The sequence below is a fragment of the Hyalella azteca genome, unplaced genomic scaffold, assembly GCF_000764305.2.
Source record: "Hyalella azteca isolate HAZT.00-mixed unplaced genomic scaffold, Hazt_2.0.2 contig17914, whole genome shotgun sequence".
Classification (NCBI taxonomy): domain Eukaryota; kingdom Metazoa; phylum Arthropoda; class Malacostraca; order Amphipoda; family Hyalellidae; genus Hyalella; species Hyalella azteca.
Genome location: NW_025947678.1, coordinates 91051 through 96212, shown reverse-complemented (window position 1 = coordinate 96212; position 5162 = coordinate 91051).

Genomic DNA, 5162 nt, shown 5'->3' with positions numbered 1-5162 from the left:
AATTATCAAATATAGTACTTACACACCGACTATGCGATGTTGCCGCGAGCAGCTACACAGGATTACCGGCCATTGCCTGGGGCATTAAATGGATCCTCTGGTGAAGCTTTGGCTCAAAAGGCCGCCTACTCTGCTAACTTCAGGGGGTAACAGCTGTGATAGCGTGCTGTTGTTGTGTTAACAGTTGTGATAGCGTGCTGTTGGGTTGTTAACAGCTGTGATAGCGTGCTGTTGGGTTGTTAACAGTTGTGATAGCGCGCTGTTGGGTTGTTAACAGCTGTGATAGCGTGCTGCTGTTGTGTTAACAGTTGTGATAGCATGCTGTTGTTGTGTTAACAGTTGTGATAGCGTGGTGTTGTTGTGTTAACAGTTGTGATTGGGTGCTGTTGTTGTGTTAACAGTTGTGAGAGGGTGCTGTTGTTGTGTTAACAGTTGTGATAGCGTGCTGTTGTTGTGTTAACAGTTATTATTATGCTAAAAGTTAAAAAAGCGTGCTGTTGTTATGCTAACAATTGTAATAGCGTGCTGTTGTAATGCTAACAGCTGTAATAGCGTGCTGTTGTTTCGCTAACAGTTTTTTATAGTGTGCTGTTGTTATGCTAACAGTTTTAATAGTGTGCTGTTGTTATGTCAACAGATGTAAAAGCGTGCTCTTGTTATGCTAATAGTTGTTATAGCGTGCTGTTGTTTTGCTAACAGTTGTAATAGTGTGCTGTTGTTATGCTAACAGTTGTAACAGTGCTCTGCTTTTATGCTAACAGTTGTAATAGCGTGCTGTTGTTATGCTAACAGTTGTAATAGCGCTCTGTTTTTATGCTAACATGCCAAGTCATATGCCACTTTCTTATGATAACGGAGCTAGCAGACCTGCATCAGTCATGGACGTCGCTCATGGGCGCATAATAACATAGATGATTTACGGTTATGGTTAAAACAACAATTACTTTTACTGTATGGTCTCGGTGGTATGAATGAAGATAAAAACTTTCTCTCGACCGTATTCAATGCAGCTAGTATCGATATCTCAGTGTATTGAGTTCACGAAATATTTTTCAGCTGAACTTCCACTGAGTTTTGTGATCTGTTCCACGTACAGTGACGGCATTCGTGTCCTAAACTCACCAGTGTCACCTGAGGTTCATTATCAACCAATGTAAACCCGCAGCTATTTATAGCGTGAACAGTTAAGTTTTGGACACATAAGCTGTTTGTCCTAGAGAAGTGTTTTTGAAAAACTCATTGATAAATTAGAATGACAATGAGAGCATTGTTGAGATGTTCAATTAACAGGAAATTTTAGCCTTTCCCATAACGCGGAATTAAAATGCAAGTAAACAAAAGTAGCAATCGAACTCAAATTTTCCTACCAGAGGTTACAAAAAATTCCTCATACGATGAGTAGTTCTGATTCAAATGTTGATATTCAGAATTCGCACAATACATATATTTCCAGTTGCATTCGTTCTGTCTCATAGATGCACATCTTACAGAACACTTCAGCGTTGTGAATGCATGCGCATTAATTTGGTTTGTTTAAAAATGATGAATCTTTATAAATAAGCGATAGCATGCAATCGGAAAATGCATCAATATTAATGGAAATCATTTAAAAATTACAAACGAAGCGTTAAATATTTATTCCTGAAGAATTTTCCTGATAAAATTTCCGCCGTAAAATAACACTAAATTTTTGAGCGAAAAATCTGTTATTATGTTTCATCTCCTGGGAACACAAAAAGAAAGAACTATAAAACGCTTCCATACTCCCGGCCGAACGTTAATTGAATCTTGACGCAGCAGCTTTTCTTTGTGGCAAAGATTTAATCTCGGGAGCGAGTGAATACCTTCGCGTGTTTGGTGCTCCGACTTCCGAAACTTCTCGATGGATTTTGCCCTGTTTTTCAGGCAGCTTCTTCCAATAGTGTTTTTGATTCTTGGCTCACCTCTACATGACCAGCGAATTAAGGTCCCGATGGTTAGCGTTTGAACATTCTCTCCGTATAGCTTACATAAAGTACCTAATATTCTTTTGCGCTCACCCTGATGGATAATGGACATTGCATCTGAAAACTAATAAGAGGGCAATGGAATTATGGATCTAATCCAGTTGTGCTTTCCAAAGTACAAAGCGGCTTCTGCCGTTCACAAAGAGAATCACATCGAAATTACAATATTTTTCTAATAAATGACTGCACCTAATATTTTCTTTCGAACCTTATTGCTGCACCTAATTAAAATTTGCTTGCGATATAAATTGCGCTCCTAATGCAAGCTTGTGCAAACGTGCGATATTCTCTCTCTTCACGGAATGATCATGGCTGTCAGTGACGGAAACAAAAATATAAGACTCAGCCACTCTGTCGCACCCTCTTAACTTTTGGTCTCTTAACTTACCTCCTAACTTTTACCTCTTGCAGTTTGGTGATATTTTTTATAGGGAGATCACCGACGCACGCGGCATACCATTAAGCTAAACTCGGACATATAAGGGTCTCTCCAGAACATTATTATATATAATGTAAAATGTTTTACATTTCGTAAAATAATTGCCATAAAAAAATGACAAGATGCGAATAAAACGTTTTTCATTTTATTTGTCAAGATGCAAACGACCACGTTTTCTTAATCTATCAATTTAAATGTAAATTGAGAAGATCGAATCCACGCATACCATGATATTTTAACTCATGAGCAATCAATGGCAGGAGTTAAATAAATACGACTGCCAGTTCTCACTTAAAATTAAGTGAAAGCTAATGAGTAATTTCTAACTTGACCTCAAACTAAAGCATATCCACGTGCAATTAGAAGCTAATTTGCAGCGCAATTAATTTTAGACTTTATTAGCTGCCAACTCGATGCATGTAAATGATGAGTATGATAATGGGAATAATATCTCTCTGTTCACCTTCACTCGTATATTTTGAAGTTGTAGGCTCGCTGCGTGGGTTCAAAAAGCATCAAGCAAATATTTAAACATAGATTACAACCGTAGCAGCGCCATTGACTTGAAATATGACATTATTCCTCGCCTTATTTTAATAGCATAAATGGATGATTATTCAGAAGATTATACAATTCCAAAAAATAGCACGAAATTACTGTAAATAATTTTAGTCACCTCTAAATTAATCGAATCAAAAGCGTTAATCGAGAAATATTAGCTAGAAATAATACCACGTCATTGTCGCTGATGTTGGACTATCGTCACATCGAACTCTGCATGCCGCTCAGTGGGGCCATACTTTCAAAACTCGCTAAGTGAACGTAAGTACTTACGCTCTATTTTCTTGTCTATGATTGGTGGATTTTGCTTGAAAGGCCGTCAATGATTGGCTGATGAACTTACGATCTCTTAATTTTGTTAAAGTATAGGCCCAGGAAGATATACGGGCTGGTACTTATAAAGAATGATGAAGGTGCCGAAGAATGCGTTTTGAATCATTAACAATAACTAATTGGTTTACTAAGTTACAAACTAACCGACGAATTAACGAACTATATTACTAACAAACTACTCGTAAATTACTAATCAGCAAACTTACTTTATAACGAATAACCGTCTTGCTAACATCTAACTAACAAACAAATTAACTTGATAACCAAAAGCCGACTAAAAAACTAATTTCCTAGCTAATATACTAATTTACTAACTGAATAATTATATTCTGCATAGACGAAGCCTTGAAAAGTCAACATTTATACCACTCCAGCGAAGCGATGTTGCCTTGGTGATGTCCAATGAAGAGTCGTGCAGGAACAAGGAAGTGTTATTAGGTCGCGTGACTGTACTGAACTGCATACTGTTCATTATTGTACTGCATGGTACCGTACTTTACTGTGCTGACGAAGTCTAAAGTAAGGTAATGGCATTAAAATCACTTGGCTGCTTAAGTAATGGTAATGGCACTGGAATTAAGGTAATGGCGCTGGAACTATGTTAATCTTCACCCAGTAATTATTTGTCGAAAACGTAAGTGAAAAACGAACACATAATTTATTCACAATATCATGTTGATTAGCACATTGAGAATTCATTTGGTTTGGCTTGGCTGTACCAAATGGCGAATGGTCCGTCGTAAATTCAAATTGATTAAATTCCTCTGTTAACTAGGCTCAAAATTAAGACATTTGCTCGCAAGGAGAGGCGATTTTGTGTGTGAGGCGACCGTAAAAAGAGTTGCAGAGTTGCATTTGTAAAGCGCTCTGATTTTGCTGGTGACAAACCTAATGCCCTCTTGCCAGTGCAGTGAAGAAATGTCACGAAAAACTTAATTGATGATGGTCAGTAGACCATCTAAGAGCTAGTGCGTGGTCAACGATGGCGCGCCGATAATATTCATAAAAGATGTACGTCAGAGAAATGAAAGAAGTCGAAATGAACGGAGAACTGTGGTGTGGTCACTCAGTGTGGGTTATGCAGCAGAGGCTTAGAGTAGGACGGTAACTTAACGGAAAGTTTTGGCATAAATGCAGATCTTGCATGTGACATCATTCAATTCGTTTTTCTAGGGCCAGTCCATCAAAAATAGTTTTGCGTTTGTAACTCCGCCAGCATATCGCTGGCGGCTTCTTGAGCTAATCCCAACAGTTACAAGCGAGGAATCGATCACTACGTTCATTTAGCCCATTACCTAAAGTAAAGCAGCTACCTATACTTAATTAAACCGCTACGAATGCTTAGGCCGCTATACGCTCACTGCGGCCGCTACGTGTACTTAGGCGCTGCGCGTACTTAAGCGAGAATGGGAATTACGGTCCCGGGTTAGTAATTTCATGTTTGGTGTTTTTCTAGCCCAATTTTTACATTAAAACGTTGTTTATGGTCTCTGTTGGCACAAAGAAAATCATCAGGACATCAAAGTCCTGTCTTCCGCTGTATTGTTTGGATTTTTTTACCGGAACATTTGAGCGCTTTAGTTATATGTAACAAAATACCTAATTTATTAGATGGTTGGAACGAGAAGTTCGTCACCAGAATTGATAAATCTAAAAATACGATAAGTCTCATACAACCAATTCAGCAGGTCGTGTGGCACGCCCAATTTTCATACTAATTCTGAACATAAAACTTGAATACCAATAAATTTTCAGCGTCCCATGCATAAAGTCAGCTCATCCTGACTATACTTCTCAATTCCTGCTTGCTTCCAGAACTGTTG